Raw genomic sequence first — 25,437 nt, forward strand, 5'->3', positions numbered from 1 at the left:
GATGAATTTATTCATTCTAGCTCATGTGTAACATTGATATCAATTTTATATATTGAAATGATATCTACACTTTATGTACTGCCCACTTTGGACCACATTTGTCCAGTAGTTTCTAGGAAATCTTAGTTTTAGTTGACTTTTGAATGTGCTAAGTTGCGGCGCATAATATATTAGTATCAAACCCGACGTCCAAGGTAACTGCCGAGAGCCGAGATGCTAAACCAGTCCCAAAACATCAATTTTTAGTTGCATGTGAATTTTAAAAAACACATTTAAAGGGACTATCCCACCTTTAACATGGGGTTTGAGTTGAGATAGCCAAGTTTGCGGCGAGGTTCAGAAACCACTATCTATCTAGGTTGCAACCCCCGCGGCCTCTTGGTGTTGAAGAAATTTGTTCCCTTCATTTGAAAATGGGCCTTGCGCCAGGCCCTATCTTCAACATGGAGCGACCGTTAGTGTGACGTCACCTCGTTTAGTCATTCTGATTTAAATGGGTTTGTTAGTTAAAAAATCACTTAAAACTTGGTCTGAACTTTGTTGTAGTGCCTACAGAGTAAAAAGAATCAGCTTTATGACAGTAATGTGACCTGGGGAAGGAGGTAATTTTGGGCTGTGACGTCACATATCATCCAATCTATAAAGTCGACCACAATTTAACTGGTTTTAACAACATTTTAGAAGGTGGGATAGTTCCTTTAAGCTAAATTTGCACACATTTGAACTTCAGCGTTTCTATTTTTGGAACGTCAGCGTTCCCATTTTTGGAAACTAAGTCTCCATAAATGGATACGATTCAGGAGCATTTTTAGGTGGTGACTTTGAATGCATACGACAGCTTTCCATGCAAGAAGACAAGTGCTTTTGGTGTATCCGTGCTTGTTTTACGCAAAACAGTGGTTATACCTACATCAAATCCAGCCACCCTTGGCAAGAAAATTTGTGCGGAAATGTTAGCGTTTCTATTTATGGAGCAAGCGTTTTCATTTTTGGAACAGAAGAGTAGTCAAAATTGGAAACGTTTCCAATAAAAGAAATGTCTCCATAAATGAATCGGAGATACCACAGTGCGCCGGACTGTTATCAGCATTAATTGAGCTATTAGGGGTGGCATATGTCGATATCACATAAGACACCAAAATGCAAATTACTCTGCAAGGAAGTATCCATAGCTCCATAGCAACCACCTAGCAACGTGAATCAAAGCTGTAAACAACTCGCGTTTGTCTCAGATGCGCATTTTTCGGAGCATATAACCAGAATCTGTTATCCTCGGAGTCATTTGTTGCAAAACAGAGTGACCATTTGACTATCAATAAGGACGATTTTTGCGAAATTCATGTTTCTTGCCTAACTACCTTTCGAAAAAGTTAACAGACGCTAAACAAGTTAGTCGAGCCGACGAAGATGGTCGAGCGTGGCAGTGCAGCGTCAAACTCACCGTGTCTGTTCTTTCCCGAGTCTTCAAGTCTCTTCTAGCAAACCATTAGACAGCAACAATTTATGACGAATTTTTCGAAATAATATCTGATCACTTCTATCACAACTGACACCTCAATCAACAGCCGGATCCGTCAAGGGTCCCGACGTCCCGACAAGATTCCTATAGATTCCCATAGATTCCTACGATTCCTAAAGATAAGGTTGGGCCAGGCAGTCACGTGACAGTTTCTGCTTGGTGTTTGAGTTGTGCCCAAGGCTATAGAACTCCGTTGTGCCGCCATCGTGGTTTATTGATATCTTTAAACAATTTTGACAAAATGTAGCTGAATATGTTAACATATATTTTTGTAAAAAATTGATTTTATTTAATAAACAGAAATAAGCAAAAAACAAAAGTTTTGGCCTAAGCGTAAAACTCTTATTTATGTAATACTCTTGACATTGCTTTGCATTGAAGATTCAGGCTAGAAAATTTTTCATACCCATTATAGGTATAATACAATTTATACAATACTCATTTCTATGCTAAGATTGCTCTAGCGTATGCGGCAAATAAAATGAGCATAGGTATGAATACGCATAAAAAATAAGTTAACATAGACTTGGGTATAACCACAGATCACATACTGCCCGGGCCTATAAGGTGTCACATAAGGTGATCCGTGGTATAACTAATGGTCAGAAGAGGGCAAGCAGCGCGCTTGGGATGAGGCGTTCTCTAAGACGTCTCAGCAGTGTCTGCTGGATGGGGCAAACCAGGTGGTCCGGGTGCGTCTTCTTGCTGCCGCAGAGCCCCACACCGCCGCCTGGGTGCAAGCCCTCCCAGTCACCAGTCTGGGACTCCACCTGGAGGACGAAACCGTCCGGGTAGCCCCGGCCGCTACTCAGGTCCACCACTCGCCGTTGTCAATGCACGGTTTTTCTAGCAAGCTCCAGCCTAGTATTGATCTTATTCAGTATTTACGGTACGAAGATTTGATAACGGAATGTGACGTTTCCACATCATGCTTGATGGTTGAAGTTTGCAACGTTAACAACTACCAAGTCAAGTCGCAGCCCCAGTCATCTGGCACGTCTCTGTCATCGAATAAAGCCAATGAACAAGAAAATTATTATTTTCCAGCATAAATGAAAATATATAACACTGCTACAGGCGGTACGCGGATGTCATGCACATTACACACAACGATTCAATCGAATAAAAACTGGATTAACCATAAATCAGCACTGGATTAACCATAAATAATAACAGTACAGCACCAAACACTTGAGATACACATTATAGTACTTTAGAATTTAGATGCACAGAGGAGTAATGAGACTAAAAGTTTATGCACGCCCTATCTTAAAAAATATTGAACGAGATATTTCCACAGTGCAAAAACAAAACCGAAATCCGACAAAAACCGATTCCAGGTTCAATGTCCACAGATTTAAAAACAAAACTTTCAAGTGCCCCCATGGTAAAAAAAATGACCAAAGACGGAATTGTAACAAAGAATAAATAAAGATATGTGCGGCAAACGAAGAGCGGCACTGGACGAGCGTCTGCCCAAAGTAGGCGCCCAGAGTTACTCCTTAGCCCAGCGGGCAGCAGCAAATGAATTACAGCCAAAGGAAGAATATGCATTAGTCTATTAAGGCTCATCGCACCATGACGAGGCACAGCTCGGATAACGCGATTCGCCTGCGTCCTCCAGGCGAGAAGCACCTCGAGTACGCTGCCGTGTCTTGACCAACTGCCGCATCCGTCGTCCGCGCCGCAGGCCTCCCAGCGGCCATGTTCCAACGGAGCCGTGAGCTTCACCGTCTCCCGCTCCGCCTCTACAAGGTGGATGGAGGCCTGGCCGGACGGGTGGCACAAGGACATCTGGAGCTCCTGCTGCCGGCCCCGGTGGAAGGAGTAGATCGCCGCTCCGCGGTCGACATCCACCAGCTCCGAGCCGGCCACCAGTCCAGCTCGGAGTAGTGCCTCCATCGCATCGGCCGTCGACCGGCGTGGGGCCCGGATGTGACTAGTGCAGCTCCGTGGGGTGCCCTGCCGCGCTCTGCCGAGTGTGCAGAGAGCAGGTAGACTGGTGGCGGTGAAGAAAACAAGCTGTTATCTTCTTTCGGGATCTGTAAAGAAGCATTCCACTAAAAAATACATCCGAAACGTTTTCCATATTTTTTTACAGAACACAATGCAGTAGCCAAAATAGATATGAAGTATGTGAAGACAACAGTCTACTGCCATTAGATAACTGATCCTGATGGACAAATACTTTAGATACTAGTATATCATAAGGTGGTTCAAAGGCACACTTTGCAGCTCCAGTAAAAAATCACTGTTATTCATACTTCATACTGTAAGGGGAAAGGGTGGGGTGGGGATGCAGCCAAGAGTGCATCATATAGGGTTGTAGTGGTCGGACCATCTGGAGCAATAGCCTGTTTTTGCCGTTTTTAATGTTAACCCTATGGCGCACATGAGCACGCGCCACGGGCGCACCCCCGGCCGAATCGTGCCCAAAATCTAATACGACCTGTTGAATTACGTGACCCACGAGTCGTGAGAATTTCACCCTCGTGCGTCAATCGACGGCGCCGCAATATCCGTTTTTGGGCGTCACGCCGCCGCAGCCTGTTTTTGCCGATTCTAATGCTAACCCTATGGCGCACATGAGCACGCGCCACGGGCGCACCCCCGGCCGCATCGTGCCCAAGATTTAATACGACCTGTTGAATGACGCGACCCACGAGCCGTGAAAATTTCACCCTCGTGCGTCAATCGACGGCGCCGCATAAAGCCTTTTTAAGCGTAACCCCGACGGCGGCGGACTTTTTAATATTTATAGATGAATAGTAGACCACTACAACCGCTGGGTCGTGTCCCAGCGGTTGATGGTCCCACCAGATGGTCCGCGGAGGGGAGACCCATACCAGAACGTAGATTGTGAAACAATGTAAGTATCTGCCAATATTACCTTTTCCAGAAGAGTTGAAAAACAGCAATGGGTCAGCTCTTGTGAGAAGCACCATGCAGTGTTGGCTGCACTTCAATCTTGTCTCCTGTAAAAAAAAAACAGTATCACTGTATGATTGACAGTTTGATTGCATTTCCTTCAAGCTGCAACATCTCTATTTTAGACATTTTCAGTTCCCACTTGCGCACGGCACCCTACTAACCGGTCTCTAGCGATGTGCCAAATCTGAGCACAATCGGCCCGGCCGTTCTCGACATCTGGAAGCGTCACCCTGCACATGTGCACGTGCAGTTGCACCCCAACCGTGACACATTTAAACACATTGCCCGGTGGGTGCCTACATCCTTTTTATAATGTAGTTATTGTCATCACAATCAAGTTGTACCGTGCTATTGTCATTACAACAAAAATGACACCTCTCTGTTTTACACGTGTCACGTGCAGTGGAGGTCACCCGCATGCATTGTCCATAGTAAATACCTGTAAGAAGGGTATACGCTACCCCACACAAAAAACCGCAAGTGTAACAGTGTCCATCCCCTCCCCGGCGCCGTCTTCTTCCAGGGGAGGCGCCCCGGCCGCCGCACTGGGGCGTAGCGGAGTCCGTGCTTTTAGCACAGCAAAATATCCACCCAGGCTAGATTAAGGTCACGACAACCTAGGATTAAGAGTGGCTACAGACTCCAGGCTTTATGCAGACTTAACATTGAAGCATTATATATGCAACTAAATGACACACATGGTGTTTGTTCTAACCTTCTCAACAGAAAGTGAACGTGTCAGGACAGCACCCCTTGGTGACCATTATATTCAAGGAGTGTAGGAACTGATTCCCCAGGGGTGAAGCGATAGAAGCAAAAACATGAGTCACTAGTTCCCTCCTGTGTCTTCCCTCCTGCAGGAAAAAATAATACATGTGTGATGCCCAATGTGACTGATAACTGCATATTATAAAGCTGGAAATATTGTACAAAGTTGTGACAACACAAGCAAACTATGCATGTCACTGCTCTTGTATAACTTTTCTATTTTTATTGCTATATGAGACCTCACAAGACACAAAAATATGCATGGTTAGAAAGGGGGTAACAATACATTTCAAATGAACTAAGCAGATTATTTCTAAGCTCATTTAAGTCACAATTTCTGCTATATTTCGCTTGGAGTCACTTCATAGTTTGAACTCAAGGTGCCTTGTGGATTTACCTCAGGTATGTAGGTAAATCCACAAGGATTTATGGGCTTTACCTCAGTTATGTAGCTGCTCCCTCAATTTAAGTTTCTCGTTAAATTTCATTGAGGCGTTGCAAGATGGGCTGTAGCCAAATATGCTTCCCTGTTTAGCTGATGCTCATAATACCTGAACATTTCTAATTCCAATTTTTATAGCTGTTAACAATTGCTAAAGGCCCATGTACCTAGACAATAATGACTTTACAGAGGAAACCCCTGGCTGTGTTTCATGGGCACGCTGCCAGCAGCTGCCAGCGCATTCCGTGGAGCTAACGTCAACCTCTGGTAGTGTTGGAGGTATAGGCTTGTTGATGTCTATGGAAGCCAAAAGTGGCTGACAGAGTGCCGCGTTAAACCACCCTTATTTTTTGCACAATAATGGTGTGATAACTGTTCCTGCAAAAAAAAATAAGGTGAAGTGAACTAAAATCAGGTCAAACATTTATATGTACCCAAAAGTAGCAGTGTATGGAGTACCTATATTCACATTACCAATAATATGATGCACAACAGGCCATAGAAAACCAGTGCAGTTGGGGAAACTACAAGGTGAACGTCAAAAAATGGATTGGTCAATAAATGGACTTTTGATGACCATATATGGGCATAAATGCAGCCCCCGCTACTAAGTGTGAAAAACGGTATGACAAGCCGGTACTTGCGGTATCGCGTCCACTTATTGGAGAGAAAAGGCTTCCATTTTTCACTAGCAATTGGTGTGATTTGATAAAATTTGGCGAATTGACTCGAAAATGGCGATAGGAAAACGGCTTTTCTGCAGGTTCTGGGCGTCGCAATCAGCTGGCCATTCAATAAATGGATTGGTTTTATAAAAGAAAATTGTTCAAAGATTTAATTTAATTACAATAAACAAAAATATTTAATTCTATAATAATAACTTAACTACAATTTAAAAAACCATAAACAAAATAATAAAAATAATGACATTTTTAAACCACGGTACTGCTTACATTTTTTGGCGCGTCCGTTTCAATCCGCCACATTTGCCAATCACGGACCAATCACGGTTTGACCTTGCGTTGTAACTCTGCGATTTAGAGCCGCCAGTTAATTATGCACCGGGTGAGTGTAGGCCTTGCGTGGTTAAAAAACATTCTTATGCCTTATCTTTTCATTTGAATGCTAAAATTCATTGAAAAGATGAAGTTGTCTGATTTTATGACCATATATGGTCATCGCCCCGCCCACTCCAGCCGCTGATTGGCTAATCCAATTTTTGTTTGGCTCCTCGTAGTTTCCCCAACTGAGTGAATGTTGAATTGTACCCCAATTTCAATATCAATATGGCACTTGGCAATAACAGTAAAACACACCGTTTTTTATGTTAAATCAACAGAGAAAACTCCTGAACGTAAAAAATGATCAGAATGTATAATAAGGATAAAAGTATAAATAAAAATCGACATCAGCGCCTATCATCGCCCCTGCACATTCACCACTCCCCATTCCACACGCACAGATTGTTTACCCCTTGGTTTACCCCGTGTTCGCAGTCTCCCTGACGACGGAGATTCTATACGCCCACCGACCAATCACGTTGAAGATCAGCGGGGCTTGGCCGCAGTTCTCGAACGCCATTGACCAGATTAAGCAGGATCTTCGTCGTCAGTAAACTGTGAACACGGTGTTACATAATTCGCTATGGTAACAAAAGCGCCAGAATTGACTACGAGAATTGGATCCGAAGGTCAAATGGGTCACGTGACTGACAAGTTCAGATGGACAACACCTGGAAAACGGCACAACGTACAATAACGCTCTATATATCATTGGAAAGAGCATCAAAAATTGTATATCCTATCAACTTTTCACTTGAATATGTCTTCAAGGTACAAAGTTATTAAGCATCAAAGACGCTCCCATTGACTTTGCATGTTAAAATTTTTCATCTTTAAACGAGCCTAAAGACAACAAACGAATTTGCACAGCTTAAAGAAGCATAACAACATGTTCTATGGTCTTTTCTCAACAAGTCCTGAAAGTTTAAACAAAATCGTATCATATAATTTTGTACAATGAGCGAATGAAAAAGTCTCTGCAAAAACGCCCATTGACTTAACATGGGGAGCGAAAAAAGTTCAACTTTGACCTCGTGCAAAGACACGTTACGAAGTTCTGAGGGGTATACGGCGCACACTAGCGTGTACCCAAACGTGTTTGCCATAAAATGCTGGGAAGAAAACCACCTCCTTCTTGGCTCGTTTTTCCGCTATTGGCGATCGCGCAAAAAGTGTCCAAAACCCCGTTGACTTAACATGGGGAAAATGGAATCGCACGTGCCACGTGCCACGAGGTTTTAAGCGAGTAGCGACCGGTGCCATCAGGTAGATCGCCCCCAAGAGCCCATACACTGAACTTTTTACGAAAATCGCAATGCACGTTTAGGCCCCACCCAAAATGTCTCGATTCGCTGCCAGACTTGCTAAACATAGCCCGGAGAAGGACCGCTCCGGTTGTTTTTCAATAGAAAAACACAATTCTAACGAATAGTGTTTGTCTTTTCAAACAACCTGCGGTTACGGCATCTGCGATGCCGGGCTCCGCATCGCGGGACCGCAGGTTGTTTGAGCAAGCACCTCTGTACCGCCCGCCGCAAAACGCAAAACCGCAAAACTCGCAAAACGCACGCTCAAAACGCAACGCAAAAGCCGCAAAAAAAAACAATCGCCCGCAGGCTCAAAACCGCAGAAAAAACGCAAAAAAGCCGCAAAAACGCCCGTCCGCCGCAAAACGCAAACACCGCAAAAAAACGCAAATAGATTCACTTAATTGTTAAGTAATGGGTACCATTAGGTAGACCGACCATAAATTTTATCTAGCATCTCACCGTAGATGCAGTAAAAAGTGCTTTACTTTTCAATGCATATAAAGACTTGCTCAGCTCAATCAGTTCACTCTGTATTGGCTCAAGCCGTATCATGCGAACGCAATACAAACTAGAGCACCGACCCGACAGCGCAGCGCTCCCCAACTCACTGCTCGCCCAGTCCACCCGGGCCGCCGCCACGACGGCCCCCCGCAAGTAGGCATCCCGCACTGCACCGACAGCCGCGGGCGACCAGCTGACCGGCCAGCTGACCGGCCAGCAGCCGGCGGGCGGCAAGCCGCGGATGGCCGACCCGCCGGCGCGGCGAGGGAGGGGAGGGACGCAGCTGAAAGACCCGACTACGTATATATCAAAGAAACATTATATGTAATCATCGATGACGCGACATAAATCTGCTTTATTGGGGTTAGCGGTGTAGTCTGTGATGCCATCACAATGAAAATAGCCTAGTTTTGTAGAGCATCAAATTCTGCTTCCATAACGACTCTCGCTAGTCCATTTTCAATTGTAAATAAGCCTTTTATTGCGATGCAAAGTCCCGAAATCGTGCCGACGGCGGCCGGTCCCCCGATGGTACCATATCATAGACGGTAAACAGGTTAGTTCACATTCCCGCCGCTATGCGGGCGGCGGCGGCGCCACCTGTCCTCGTGTCCGCCTGACACCGTAACGATATAGGTCTGAGCTCAAATCTCGGTAATGTCGTGCTTTTTTACTAAATTTCTCAAAAACGGCACAACGTGCAATAACGCTCTGTATATCATTGGAAAGAGCATCAAAAGTTGTATAACCTATAAACTTTTCACTTGAATATGTCTTCAAGGTACAAAGTTATTAAGCACCAAAGACGCTCCCATTGACTTTCTATGTTAAAATTTTTCATTTTTAAAGAAGCCTAAAGACAACAAACGAATTTGCACAGCTTAAAGAAGCATAACAACATGTTCTATGGTCTTTTCTCAACAAGTCCTGAAAGTTAAAGCAAAATCGTATCATATAATTTTGTACAATGAGCGAATGAAAATGTCTCTGCAAAAACGCCCATTGACTTAACATGGGGAGCGAAAAAAGTTCAACTTTGACCTCGTGCAAAGACACGTTACGAAGTTTTGAGGGGTATACAGCGCACACTAGCGTGTACCCAAACGTGTTTGCCATAAAATGCTGGGAAGAAAACCACCTCTTCCTTGGCTCGTTTTCCCGCTATTCGCGATTGCGCAAAAAGTGTCCCAAACCCCCATTGACTTACTATGGGAAAAATGGAATCGCACGTGCCACGTGCCACGAGGTTTTAAGCGAGTAGCGACCGGTGCCATCAGGTAGATCGCCCCCGAGAGCCCATACACTGAACTTTTTACGAAAATCGCAATGCACGTTTAGGCCCCACCCAAAATGTCTCGATTCGCTGCCAGACTTGCAAAACATAGCCCGGAGACGGACCGCTCCGGTTGTTTTTCAATAGAAAAACACAATTCTAACGAATAGTGTTTGTCTTTTCAAACAACCTGCGGTTACCAGCATCTGCGATGCTGGGCTCCGCATCGCGGGACCGCAGGTTGTTTGAGCAAGCACCTTTGTAAACGCAGCAAAAACGCCCGCCGCCAAACGAGAGGATGAGCCTTGCACGTGCAGACCGGAGTCGGTGTGCTAACCGGAGTCGGTGTGCTATCTTGAATCTAATGAAACAACAACCTGCGGTTAAGACAAATATGGCGCCTTGCGGCAAGTGTGGTGTATTCATATCTGCCGTTTAAGCAGCCATCCCTCAATCAAAGCGCATCCTAATCGTCCCATGTTCGATAAAGTTACGCACATTCTGTGATTTGTGGCAAAAATGGCGCTTTGAGACAAACGTGGCGCACTGCGACAAACGTGGCGCATTTGTTCCTGTCGCTTAACAATTTTATCCACCCACCAAAGTCTAGCCCAATTGGACTTAAACTGACAAAGTTATGTTCATTTGAATATTTCACTATAAAATATCTCCGCAACGGAGGTGCCCAAATTTGCACGTGTGCCACGTGACCGCCGTTAGTGTAAGCAGGACTTGTCCCCTCACTGATTGCACTATTTCAGTGTTCCTGGCTTGTGCTGTTTTCGTGCTATAAGGCCACAAATCGGCAAACACACGATAATCTGGGAGGTACGCGACTCAAACACGTGGCCACGTGGCACGTGCCGGACCTCTGATAGCTTTACCGTTCACGCCACGTGATGACCCATCGACGTGGCCATCAGCATGTAAAAGATGACCCCGGCCGGTGTCAACGTCTCTGAACAGTGGACGGCTAAACTCGAAAAACGGGAAAATTTTAGGAAATTTCACCTTTCGAACATATAATTTCCCCAGAATTTTAAATTTTTCATTTTACAAAAAATCCGAGATAGCAGTTTTTTAGCCCCCTTCATTCTGTGCCTAAACCCGTTTTCAGATCGACCCTATCACAAAAACTGACGGCCTGACGGCTATTTCCCCCACTCCTTGCATTTCACAATGCTAGTATACTTAAGCACCAAAATTGACCCCGTGCCACGGCACGTGCAATAGCACGTGCGACACGTGACCACTAGTGCGACAAGCTGGACTCATCTGCTCACCGGCTGCACTGATTTGGTGTCGCTAGTTGAAGTCGTTTCCACGCCATAGGACCCCAAGTAGGCCAATGTCGGATTTTCCCGGAGGTTACCCCATCAAACACGTTTGCACGTGGCACGTGCTTTTCAATCGCCTCATATCTGACCCATACCTTGTGGTAGCCGAAACCCCGGGGCACAACATATTGGAACATTTTCAAAATCTAACGTGGAAATTTTTCACAAAATCGATTTGAAAATAATATTTCGAAATCGCCATAGGCTCAACATGGGGTAACTGTTTGTGACGATTACCCGAAATTTTGTCAATTATATTTTAAGTAATTACCACCGTCAGTTGGGGTGCCAGCCCGAGATCCGACCCTAAAAATATCAGCAAATATAATTGACGAAATTTTTCGCAAATCGCATTTTAATTTTTCCCATGTTAACCCTATGGGAAAATGCACGTGCCGATTACCCCAAAACGGGCCATTATATTTCAAAACGAAGCAAAACAACATGTTCTATGGTCGTTTCTCAACAGGTCCTGCAAGTTTAAACAAAATCGTATCATATAATTTTGTGCAATGAACGAATGAAAATGTCTCTGCAAAAACGTCCATTGACTTAACATGGGGAGCGAAAAAAGTTCAACTTTGACCTCGTTCAAAGGCACGTTACGAAATTCTGAGGGGTATACGGCGCACACTAGCGTGTACCCAAACATGTTTGCCATAAAATTCTAGAAAGAAAACCACCGCCTTCTTGGCTCGTTTTTCCGCCATTCGCGATCGCGCAAAAAGTGTCCAAAACCCCGTTGACTTAACATGGGCGAAAATTGAAACGCACGTGCCACGTGCCACGAGGTTTTAAGCGAGTAGCGACCAGTGCCATCAGGTAGATCGCCTGCTGGAGCCCATACCCTGACATTTTTACGAAGATTGAGCGATTCGTTTAGGCCCCGGTCAAGTTGTACTGATTCGCGGCCAGACTTGCAAAACATAGCCCGGAGAAGGACCGCTCCGGTTGTTTTTCAATAGAAAAACACAATTCTAACGAATAGTGTTTGTCTTTTCAAACAACCTGCGGTTAATTCGGAGATAGGACGCAGCTGAAAGACCCGACTACATATATATCAAAGAAACATTATATGTAATCATCGATGACGCGACATAAATCTGCTTTATTGGGTTTAGCGGTGTAGTCTGTGATGCCATCACAATGAAAATAGCCTAGTTTTGTAGAGCATCAAATTCTGATTCCATAACGACTCTCGCTAGTCCATTTTCAATTGTAAATAAGCCTTTTATTGCGATGCAAAGTCCCGAAATGGTGCCGACGGCGGCCGGTCCCCCGATGGTACCATACCATAGATCAGAGGGCTGTTCACGGGCCCTGTGTGCGGTCGGACCGCACATAGCCTCCAAGCTCCGCCCACTGCGTCCCTACGTCAGCCTTCCGTCACCGCACACAGCGATCGCTGTGGCCGGTCGGGACTGGCCACAGCGGACCGTCCACCGCACGCAGCCGTGACGTCAGAACCGCCTACCCATCCCCTACCCCCACGCCTGCTGGACGCACCGCACACAGCGCACGCAGCAGTGTGCGGTGCCCGTGAACACCCCTCTGGTAAACAGGTTAGTTCACATTCCCGCCGCTATGCGGGCGGCGGCGGCGCCACCTGTCCTCGTGTCCGCCTGACACCGTAACGATATAGGTCTGAGCTCAAATCTCGGTAATGTCGTGCTTTTTTACTATATTTCTCAAAAACGGCACCACGTGCAATAAAGTTGTATATATCATTGGAAAGAGCATCAAAAGTTGTATAACCTATCAACTTTTCACTTAAATATATCTCAACTGTAAAAAGTTATTAAGCAGCAAAGACGCTCCCATTCACTTTCCATGTTAAAATTTTTCATTTTTAAACGAGCCTAAAAAGAACAAACGAATTTGCACAGCTTAAAGAAGCATAACACCATGTTCTATGGTCTTTTCTCAACAAGTCCTGAAAGTTTAAACAAAATCGTATCATATAATTTTGTACAATGAGCGAATGAAAAAGTCTCTGCAAAAACGCCCATTGACTTAACATGGGGAGCGAAAAAAATTCAACTTTGACCTCGTGCAAAGACACGTTACGAAGTTCTGAGGGGTATACGGCGCACACCAGCGTGTACCCAAACGTGTTTGCCATAAAATGCTGGGAAGAAAACCACCTCTTCCTTGGCTCGTTTTTCCGCTATTCCCGATCGCGCAAAAAGTGTCCAAAACCCCGTTGACTTAACATGGGGAAAATGGAATCGCACGTGCCACGTGCCACGAGGTTTTAAGCGAGTAGCGACCGGTGCCAACAGGTAGATCGCCTGCGGGAGCCCATACACTGAAATTTTTAAGAAAATCGAGCCACAAGTTTAGGCCTGACCCAAGTTGCCCCAATTCGCGGCCAGACATGCAAAACATAGCCCGGAGAAGGACCGCTCCGGTTGTTTTTCAATAGAAAAACACAATTCTAACGAATAGTGTTTGTCTTTTCAAACAACCTGCGGTTACACCCTATTCGCCGGTCTATACCGGTGTGCGAAATTTGAGTCAGGTCAGGTCAGGTCAACCGGTAGGGGTCGTGACGGGTATTCGTAATACCTGTCATACGCCTCTGACAGCTTCGTAACATGTTACGAAGGCACCAAAACTACTTCGTAAACTTTCAAATGGTTGCTAAATTCGAATTCAGCTCCAAAAACTAATCTAGAAACATGTAAAACTCGAAAAAGTGAACCGAGGTCACCAAAGGTCAGTGACCTGACCTGACCTTCAGATGACCTTGACACCCACCCTAATAGACACCCCCTAGGAAGCAGCATCATATCACATGTTTGGACGTTTGAAACCACGAAAAGCTTGCAAACGCGCGGCTAATGCGAGCCGACATAGGACGCAGAATCGCGATTCCGGCCAAATATGGTCTCGGAAAAGAGGTCACAGGTCAAAGGTCATTTGGGTCAGGGTCATGAAATTTTAAGGGTAGGTGTAAAATTGATCAATTCGTGGGTACTGAAAGCTTCGTCGCGATCGGCCGCTTTTTACGCGAGTTATTCGCGAAAACCATTGCGTCAATATTGATTTACCCTCGCCGCAGAGGGGGCAGCAGTGACCTCTGAGGTCACGACAATTGACCCAAGATACGGGCTTGGTTTCCGCTAAATGACTTCGCAAAAATTGCCACAGAGCCGCGATTTCTGCATCATCGTGCTTACCTTGCTAAGGCGCGTCGAATGGTATACTTTTTGTTTGGTTGAGGTCAACCTAAGGTTGACCTGACCTGCCCTTGACCTCGGGTCAAGGGCAGGTCAGAGCCCCTCATGTCATGAGGTTGGTCGAATGAGGTCATATCGCATATCAAGTTTCAGCACTTTGTCGCCGGCGTGACTCGAGCTATCACGAAAAAACCATATGGGAGGAGGCGGGTGCTGCCCCCTCTGCGGCGAGGGTAAATCAATATTGACGCAATGGTGACGTCACGGTCGCCGTCGACGTCACCATTCAAATCAGAGTCATTGACTTGTGCCGACTATCAAGTTTAACCCTCGCCGGACCTATTGGTTTTCTACATACGCGCCGGCCGAGGGGGGGGGGGCGGGTACAACCCCCCCCTCGCCGTTTCGCCCCTGGTGGAGCTAGCGCGTCGCGGAAAAAACGAGCGTGTGCGCCGTTACGAGACGCAGAGATTGGTACCCGATTTTAAGGTCCTAGGTCATCCGGTGACCTCTGAGGTCAGGTCAAGTGCCTCAGGGTACGGTTCAGTTTTTGATGAATAACTTCGCAAAAAACGGCCACAGAGCGCCGATTTTGGCAGCATCGTGTTCGCCTCGCTCAGGCGCGTCGAATGATATACTTTTTGTCCGGGTCAGGTCAACTTGGGGTGTTGACCTCAGGTCAAGGTCAGGTCAGCACCCCCAGGTCACGAAGTTGGTCGAAAGAGGTCATGTCGCATATCATCCGATTTGGCAGGCCTTCCTGAGTCCATTGGTGCCTTTCCCGACTCGCTAGCTCAATTTGATCAAGAGTTATTGACGGAAAACTAATTTGACCTTGATGACGTCATAAATGACGTCACGCAAGGTCAACATTGCAAAAGTGACGCATCTAACCTTGCAAGGAGTGCATCAAATCACGATTCTGTGTGCTTGAGATAGTTGGAGATCGTTCCCGGCGCCAGAATAGCAGTTTGAATTTTTCCCCATTGACTTATAATGGTGAGGTCACGAAAATGACCTGACCTCATATGACCTTTAGGAAAAATCCGAGATATACAAGTTGTGGGACTCATAATGGATACTAGATCCTGCAAGTTTCATTTCCCTGTGACATCTCCTCTGGCAGTGAGGGCGTTGCGAAGTTGCGACATCTGAAGACCGTGCAGAGGTTCACTTATGACGTCATAGGTCAGTGACCTGACCTGACCCAAAAATGCGGTTGGTGTCAAAAGATCCGGCTTGGATCAAAGGTCAGGTATGCCAAGTTTCAGCTCTCTATCGCCAGCGTGTTCGGAGCTATCGCGAAAAAACCCTATGGGGGGGGGGCGGCACCCGCCCCCCCCCCTCGGCCGGCGAGGGTTAATATTGATGCTTCAACGGATCTGATCTTATCAGCCGAAAACACATTACATTCCTTTTTACTCGCTAGATGGCAGAAGCGTCAAACGCCTGAATGTATGCTGTGCCGCAATGCCGGCTCTATTGTATATAACCGCCTAAATGAATGGCGGAGTAATGAGGGATCCGGGAAAACCACTACCTCTTTAGAACTGATGAGTGATGACTCTCACGAAACTGAAGCTTTTGAAGACGATTACCGAGTGTGGTAAATGAGTCTGGTATTTTTGATTTTAGCCAAGCATTTACTCGCTAGATGACGCAGACGTGTCAAACGCCTGAAAGCATGTTGCGCCGCAGTGCCACCTCTTCCGTATGTAGCCGCATGAATGAAGATTTAAGCGGAATTGGCTCAGCCGTTGTCGCCTATGTGTACCTACATAGAGGTCCAACCATGCCGCTGAAATTGATCTATCATTCAAAGCTTCATAACAATGCGCGGAGTAATTTTCCTAACAAACGCAAAAAAACTAATAGGTGTGGTTAAAAACGCCCCTGCCCCACTCGGGCGGAGGTTAATGTGTTGTGGTAGCAAACTCATTAATTGTTTCCGTCTAGTCTTCTATTTGGATTTGCGGCCAAGTATGCAAAACATAGCCCGGTGAAGGACTGCTCCGGCTGTTTTTTCAATAGAAAAACACAATTCTAACGAATAGTGTTTGTCTAATGAAGAAACAGCCTGCGGTTACCCACCGCCAAACGAGAGGATGAGCCTGGCACGTGCAGACCGGAGTGGGTGTGCTACGAGCTGACGAACAGGACACTCTACTAACCACTCTAGCGGTGTGCAAAATTTGAGTGCAATCGGTCCTGCCGTTTTCGAGATCTTGAAGCGGCACCCTTCACGTGCGCACGTGCAAGCTGGGTCCCAATTGTGTTGTGCACGGCACCCTAGTTGCCGGTCTCTAGCGGTGTACCGAATTTGAGCTAAATCGGCCCAGTCAATTTCAAGATCTGGAAGCGACCCCTGCACGTGCGCACGTGCAGTTGCAATCCAACCGTGACACATACCAATACATACTGACTTGTGCACGGCACCCTACTGATAAGTCTCTAGAAGTGTGCCGAATTTGAGTGCAATCGGCCCAGCCGTTCCTGAGATCTGGAAGCGTCACCCTGCACGTGCGCACGTGCAACCTGAATCCCATCTGACTTGTGCACGGCACCCTACTAACCGGTCTCTAGCGGTGTACCAAATTTGAGCTCAATCGGCCCGGCCGTTCTCGAGATCTGGAAGCGTCACCCTGCACGCGCGCACGCGCAGTTGCACCCCAGCCGTAGCACATGGAAAGGCATGGCCCGGTGTGTGCCTACATCCTTGTGTAGTTTCAGCAGAATCTCCTCAGGAATTACCGTGGTCTTGTCATTACAACAAAAGTGACACCTCTCTGTTTTACACGTGTCACGTGCAGTAGGGGTCACCCGCATGCATCGTCCATAGTAAAATACTTGTAAGAAGGGTGTACGCTACCCCATACAAAAAACCGCAAGTGTATCGGTCCAGTGGCTGCGGAGATATAAGTCGTACAAAAACGTCCCCACGGCGGCCGGCCGCTAATATTTAGCATTAAATTCGTGTCGCATCCTTCTATGGGAGGTATCCCTGTCACCTGTTCGTATACTGTCTGAGCCAAGGCCATAATAGGTGTGAGCTCAAATCTCGGTAAAGTCGTGCTTTTTTACTAAATTTCTCGAAAACGGCACAACGTGCAATGACGTTCTATATATCACTAGAAAGAGCATCAAAAGTTGTATATCCTATCAACTTTTCACTTAAATATATCTTCAACGTACAAAGTTATTAAGCACCAAAGACGCTCCCATTGACTTTCCATGTTAAATTTTTTCCTTTTTAAACGAGCTTAAAAAACACAAACGAATTCTGACAGCTTAACGAAGCAGAACAACATGTTCTGTGGTCTTTTCTCAACAAGTCCTGAAAGTTTAAACAAAATCGTATCATATAATTTTGTACAATGAGCGAATGAAAATGTCTCTGCAAAAACGTCCATAGACTTAACATGGGGAGCGAAAAAAGTTCAACTTCAAAGTCGTACTTCAAAACATGTCGACTTCTTACGGGTAAACGACGCACAGGGGCGTGTACCTGAACGTGTCGGCAATAAGATGGTGTGCAGCAAACCATACCTTGACCTGCGATTTTTCCCGCTATTCACGATCGCGCAAAAAGTGTCCAAAACCCCGTTGACTTAACATGGGGAAAATGGAATCGCACGTGCCACGCGCAAAAGATTTCTGAGCGAGTAGCGACCGGTGCCATCAGGTAGATCGCCTGCGGGAGCCCATACCCTGAACTTTTTACGGAAATCGAGCCATTCGTCTAGGCCCCCGTCAAGTTGCCCCAATTCGCTGCCAGACTTGCAAAACATAGCCCGGAGAAGGACCGCTCCGGTTGTTTTTCAATAGAAAAACACAATTCTAACGAATAGTGTTTGTCTTTTCAAACAACCTGCGGTTACCAGCATCTGCGATGCTGGGCTCCGCATCGCGGGACCGCAGGTTGTTTGAGCAAGCACCTGTGCAACGCCGCAAAAACGCCCGCCGCCAAACGAGAGGATGAGCCTTGCACGTGCAGACGGGAGTCGGTGTGCTACGGACTGACGTGCACGGCACCCTATTCGCCGGTCTATAGCGGTGTGCCAAATTTGAGTGCAATCGGCCCGGCCGTTTTCGAGATCTCGAAGCGGCACCCTGCACGTGCGCACGTGCAAGCTGGGTCCCAATTGACTTGTGCACGGCACTCTATTCGCCGGTTTCTAGCGGTGTGCCAAATTCGAGCTCAATCGGCCCAGCCGTTTCCAAGATCTTGAAACGACCCCTCCACGTGCGCACGTGCAGTTGCATCTCAACCGTGACACATGGAAATACATACTAACTGACTTGTGCACGGCACCCTACTGATCGATCTCTAGATGTTTGCCGAATTTGAGTGCAATCGGTCCAGCCGTTCTTGAGATCTGGAAGCGTCACCCTGCACGTGCGCACGTGCAAGATGGGTCCAAACTGACTTGCGCACGGCAGTCGGCACCCTACTAATCGGTCTCTAGCGGTGTACCAAATTTGAACTCAATCGGTCCGGCCGTTCTCGAGATCTGGAAGCGTCACCCTGCACGTGCGCACGTGCAGTTGCACCCCAATCGTGGCACATGGAAATACATACTAAATGACTGCAACCTACTGATCGGTATCAAGCGTTTTGCCAAATTTGAACACAATCGGTCCAGCCGTTCTCGAGATCTGGAAGCGTCACCCTGCACGTGCGCACGTGCAGTTGCACCCCTACCAAGACACATGGAAATGCATCGCCTGGAAAGTGTCTACCTCCATGCCAAGTTTTAGCGCAATCGGCCCAGTAATTACCGCGAGCTATTGCGCTTATTACAAAACAGGCACCTCTTGGCTTTGCACGTGGAACGTGCGTTAGGGGTCACCCATATGCATCGAGAGTAGCACACTATGTGAAAGAAGGGACAAAGCTACCCCACACAAAAAACCGCACGTGTATCAGCCCAGTGGTTGCCGAGATATAAGTCGTACAAAAACGTCCCCACGGCGGCCGGCCGCTATTTAGCAGTAAAATCGTGTCGCATCCTTCTATGGGAGGTATCCCCGTCACCTGTTCGTATACTGTCTGAGCAAAGGCCATACGTTACGGTCCAAACTCCATAGTGAGGCGGACATACGAATTTACGAGAGTTTAGCGACGAAATGATTCACTTAATTGTTAAGTAATGGGTACCATTAGACCATAAATTTTATCTAGCATCTCACCGTAGATGCAGTAAAAAGTGCTTTACTTTTCAATGTATATAAAGACTTGCTCAGCTCAATCAGTTCACTCTGTATTGGCTCAAGCCGTATCATGCGAACGCAATACAAACTAGAGCACCGACAGCGCAGCGCTCCCCAACTCACTGCTCGCCCAGTCCACCCGGGCCGCCGCCACGACGGCCCCCCGCAAGTAGGCATCCCGCACTGCACCGACAGCCGCGGGCGACCAGCTGACCGGCCAGCTGACCGGCCAGCAGCCGGCGGGCGGCAAGCCGCGGATGGCCGACCCGCCGGCGCGGCGAGGGAGGGGAGGGACGCAGCTGAAAGACCCGACTACATATATATCAAAGAAACATTATATGTAATCATCGATGACGCGACATAAATCTGCTTTATTGGGTTTAGCGGTGTAGTCTGTGATGCCATCACAATGAAAATAGCCTAGTTTTGTAGAGCATCAAATTCTGATTCCATAACGACTCTCGCTAGTCCATTTTCAATTGTAAATAAGCCTTTTATTGCGATGCAAAGTCCCGAAATGGTGCCGACGGCGGCCGGTCCCCCGATGGTACCATACCATAGATCAGCAGGGCTGTTCACGGGCCCTGTGTGCGGTCGGACCGCACACAGCCTCCAAGCTCCGCCCACTGCGTCCCTACGTCAGCCTTCCGTCACCGCACACAGCGACCGCTGTGGCCGGTCGGGACTGGCCACAGCGGACCGTCCACCGCACGCAGCCGTGACGTCAGAGCCGCCTACCCATCCCCTACCCCCACGCCTGCTGGACGTACCGCACACACTGCACGCAGCAGTGTGCGGTGCCCGTGAACACCCCTCAGGTTAGTTCACATTCCCGCCGCTATGCGGGCGGCGGCGGCGCCACCTGTCCTCGTGTCCGCCTGACACCGTAACGATATAGGTCTGAGCTCAAATCTCGGTAATGTCGTGCTTTTTTACTATATTTCTCAAAAACGGCACAACGTGCAATAAAGTTGTATATATCATTGGAAAGAGCATCAAAAGTTGTATAACCTATCAACTTTTCACTTAAATATATCTCAACTGTAAAAAGTTATTAAGCAGCAAAGACGCTCCCATTCACTTTCCATGTTAAAATTTTTCATATTTAAACGAGCCTAAAAAGAACAAACGAATTTGCACAGCTTAAAGAAGCATAACAACATGTTCTATGGTCTTTTCTCAACAAGTCCTGAAAGTTAAAGCAAAATCGTATCATATAATTTTGTACAATGAGCGAATGAAAATGTCTCTGCAAAAACGCCCATTGACTTAACATGGGGAGCGAAAAAAGTTCAACTTTGACCTCGTGCAAAGACACGTTACGAAGTTCTGAGGGGTATACGGCGCACACTAGCGTGTACCCAAACGTGTTTGCCATAAAATGCTGGGAAGAAAACCACCTCTTCCTTGGCTCGTTTTCCCGCCATTGGCGATCGCGCAAAAAGTGTCCAAAACCCCGTTGACTTAACATGGGGAAAATGGAATGGCACGTGCCACGTGCCACGAGGTTTTAAGCGAGTAGCGACCGGTGCCATCAGGTAGATCGCCTGCGGGAGCCCATACACTGAAATTTTTAAGAAAATCGAGCCACAAGTTTAGGCCTGACCCAAGTTGCCCCAATTCGCGGCCAGACATGCAAAACATAGCCCGGAGAAGGACCGCTCCGGTTGTTTTTCAATAGAAAAACACAATTCTAACGAATAGTGTTTGTCTTTTCAAACAACCTGCGGTTACCCCAGGGATCTGTGCTCGGATCTTTACTCTTCTTAATCATGTGAACGACCTGCCAGACGAAATTCACTGCAAAGTGAAGTTGTTCGCTGATGACACAAAATTGTACTCCTGCGCCCATTCCATAAACAACGCGACTCTCATGCAAAATGATCTGAATGCTCTCTTAAAGTGGTCAAATTTGTGGATGATGCCTTTCAACAAGGACAAGTGTACCAGCATCTGCGATGCCGGGCTCCGCATCGCGGGACCGCAGGTTGTTTGAGCAAGCACCTCTGTACCGCCCGCCGCAAAACGCTAAACCGCAAAACTCGCAAAACGCACGCTCAAAACGCAACGCAAAAGCCGCCAAAAAACAATCGCCCGCAGGCACAAAACCGCAGAAAAAAAACGCAAAAAAGCCGCAAAAACGCCCGTCCGCCGCAAAACGCAAACACCGCAAAAAACGCAAATACCACCGCCACAAAAAATCGCCCGCATCGCCCGCCGCCAAAGGCAAAACGCCGCGAAACGCGGCCGCCCGCCTAAAACCGCAACACCGCCAATAACGCCCGGCCGCCGGCGACCGCAAAACCCCGCAAAAAACGGCCGCCCGCCGCAAACTACAAAACGCCGCAAAAAACGGCCGCCCGCCGCAAACCGCCGCTAAAACGGCCGCCCGCCGCCAAACGCAAACACCGCAAAACACCCGCATCGCCCGCTCGCCGTCAAACACAAAAAAAAACGCAAAAAAACGCAAACACCGCCGCAAAAACGCCCGCAACGCACGCCGGCCCGCCGCAAACCGCAAAACGCCGCAAAAAACGGCCGCCCGCCGCCAAACAAAAACACCGCAAAAAACGCAAAAACGGCCGCCCGCCGCCAAACGCAAACACCGAAAAAACACAAACACCACCGCAAAAACGCCCGCCGTAGGCAAAACGCAAACACTGACACGTTAAGACAAATATGGCGCCCTGCGGCAAATGTGGTGCATTCATATCTACCGTTTAAGCAGCCATCGCTTAATTACAGCGCATCCTAATCGTCCAATTTTCGACAAAATAACGCACATTCTGCACTTTGTGGCAAAAATGGCGCTTTGAGACAAACGTGGCGCACTGCAACAAACGTGCCGCATTCGCTAATGTCGCTTAACAATTCATCAACCCACCAAATTCTAGTCCAATCGGACTTAAACTGACAAAGTTATGTACATTTGAATATTTCACTATAAAATATATCCGCAACGGAGGTGCCCAAATTTGCACGTGTGCCACGTGATCGCCGGTGGTGTAAGCAGGACTTGTCTCCTCACTGATTGCACCATTTCAGTATTCCTGGCTTGTGCTGTTTTCGGTCTCTAGCGGTGTACCATGTTTAGTATTAAATCGCATCCTTCAATGGGAGGTATCCCTGTCACCTGTTCGTATACTGTCTGAGCCAAGACCATATATAGGTCTGAGCTCAAATCTCGGTAAAGTCGTGCTTTTTTACCAAATTCCTCAAAAACGGCACAACTTGCAATAACGTTCTATATATCATTGGAAAGAGCATCAAAAGTTGTATAACCTATCAACTTTTCACTTAAATATATCTCAACGGTAAAAAGTTATTAAGCAACAAAGACGCTCCCATTGACTTTCCATGTTAAAATTTTTCATTTTTAAACGAGCTTACAAAGAACAAACGAATTTGCACAGCTTAAAGAAGTATAACAACATGTTCTTTGGTCTTTTCTCAACAAGTCCTGCAAGTTTAAACAAAATCGTATCATATAATTTTGTATAATGAGCGAATGAAATTGTCTCTGCAAAAACGCCCATTGCCTTAACATGGGGAGCGAAAAAAGTTCAACTTCAAACTCGTGCAACTCACGTTAACGAATTCTGACGGGTATACGGCGCACACGGGCGTGTACCTGAATGTGTGGGCCATAGAATGGTGGGCAGCAAACCATACCTTGTTCCGCGATTTTTTCCGCTATTCGCGATCGCGCAAAAAGTGTCCAAAACCCCATTGACTTAACATGGGGAAAATGGAATCGCACGTGCCACGTGCCACGAGGTTTTAAGCGAGTAGCGACCGATGCCATCAGGTAGATCGCCTCCGGAAGCCCATACCCTGAACTTTTTACGGAAATCGCAATGCACGTTTAGGCCCCGGTCAAGTTGCCCCAATTCGCGGCCAGACTTGCAAAACATAGCCCGGAGACGGACCGCTCCGGTTGTTTTTCAATAGAAAAACACAATTCTAACGAATAGTGTTTGTCTACTTCAAACAACCTGCGGTTACCGTACTGCACATAGGAAGCACGAATTGCGGATTCTCATACACTCTGGGCGATTTTCCCCTAGCCAGTGCAAGAGTGGAGAAAGACCTTGGTGTCCACGTGGACGACGCTCTTAAGTTTCGTGAACACGCAGCGTCAGCAGTGGCGAAGGCTACGCAGCTCCTCGCCGTAATCAAGAAATCGTTTTCCCTCATCAACGAAGTCACGCTGCCCATTCTTTTCAAAACCCTGGTTCGCCCACACTTAGAATACGGGAACCTTGTATGGGGTCCATTTTACAGAGCGAATCAGCGACAGGTCGAAAGAGTTCAGCGCAGGGCAACCCGGCTGGTAGAGAGCATCCGCCACAAACCCTACACGGAGCGACTCAAAGAACTGAAGATGCCATCACTGCATTATAGACGACTGAGAGGTGATATGATCTTCACATACCAACTATTTCACAGAGGGGTCGATGCCGACCGACCCCAGGTCATTCTTCGCTCTGGCTGCAGGAGTTACTCGGGGACATCAGTTTAAAATCCAGAAGTTTCCAGCAGCCTCGAGGGTGAGGCCTTTGCCGCCCGAGTCGTGAACGACTGGAATGGACTCCCCTCCGAGGTGGTTGGTGCACCCTCGCTGAACTGCTTCAAGGCAAGACTGGACGCACACTGGTCCCACATCATATACTCCGTACCTGATCCTGATTGATCTCGTAAAGCCATAATCCCAGGAGCTCGATAAGATCGGGTACCACAGGCCATTATGGCTAAAAATCCCGAAACCTTAAAGTAAAACCACAATGCTTGAGGGTGTTTTCGGTTAAAAGAATAGCATTTCAATTATCTCCTACTGCGTGCCATGGTTTTTGTTACACATAAGAAGAAAACAACTGACATTTGTGGCCAAAAACATCCCCCTTCCCTGCCGGCTCGAATTAATGTACCTATTGCATACACATTAAACAATATAAAGCCCTCTTGTCATTGCGTGGCAAGTATTCTTTTTTCTACAAAATCGAGAATAACTCGAAGACTGTCATGGGTCACCACCTACATTTTTCTGTTTTCACCCAGTTTTGAAAGTTCGTTCAGGTACACTGCAGCACCATAAGCTGTAATTTTGATTTATGTAAATTTGATTGCGGTTTTATTCACCTGCAATAAAAGACTAGCAGGTGTGGCCAACAACGCCCAAGGTTGAAGGTAAAAAACGTCCGACAAGATTTTTGGCCCACTTTTGAATGTCACTCTATGTAGCTTACCGCTTAACTAATTAAAACAAGGATTGCAGAGCTCTATTCATACATTTCAGCATCCTCTTCAACAAATCAACAATATTATCAGTCGGGCACACTGTAGTATTTCCGATCCACTTATGGAAACGCTTCCATTTTTGGAACAATGTTCCAAAAATGGATACGCCGTTTCCAAAAATAGAAACGGTCTGTTCCATTAATGGAGACGCTGCGTGCATCGCTACCTTGAAAGCAAACTGGGCATTGATTGCTGCAATTTGGCATGCGCAGGATGCCACCAATCGACAGCCAGCATTCTAGTTTATATTCCTCTTCTCCGAATTTCCGATCAGAAACCGAAAGTCGACAAACGAGGCGATGCTTATAACATGTTGACGTGATAAAAAAATTCACAAGTTTTCTAATCAAATAAGGTCTGCACCGTCGTCACACCAAATACCGTCGTATTCTGACGATGAATTTATTCATTCTAGCTCATGTGTAACATTGATATCAATTTTATATATTGAAATGATATCTACACTTTATGTACTGCCCACTTTGGACCACATTTGTCCAGTAGTTTCTAGGAAATCTTAGTTTTAGTTGACTTTTGAATGTGCTAAGTTGCGGCGCATAATATATTAGTATCAAACCCGACGTCCAAGGTAACTGCCGAGAGC

The 25,437-nt window shown here is 46.8% G+C and overlaps 1 long non-coding RNA gene across 1 annotated transcript; it reads right to left on the reverse strand.

Annotated features, from left to right (window-relative positions):
• Nucleotides 1–2,958: 2,958 nt before the first annotated feature.
• On the reverse strand, nucleotides 2,959–7,116 carry LOC122364621. The gene is made up of 2 exons (XR_006253582.1): nucleotides 4,410–7,116; nucleotides 2,959–3,561 (listed from the first exon to the last, which is right to left on the reverse strand). It is a non-coding gene; the product is annotated as an uncharacterized LOC122364621 (long non-coding RNA).
• Between the last annotated feature and the right edge of the window lie 18,321 nt (nucleotides 7,117–25,437).

This window comes from Amphibalanus amphitrite, unplaced genomic scaffold (genome assembly GCF_019059575.1).
Source record: "Amphibalanus amphitrite isolate SeventyFive unplaced genomic scaffold, NRLGWU_Aamphi_draft 000687F_arrow, whole genome shotgun sequence".
Classification (NCBI taxonomy): domain Eukaryota; kingdom Metazoa; phylum Arthropoda; class Thecostraca; order Balanomorpha; family Balanidae; genus Amphibalanus; species Amphibalanus amphitrite.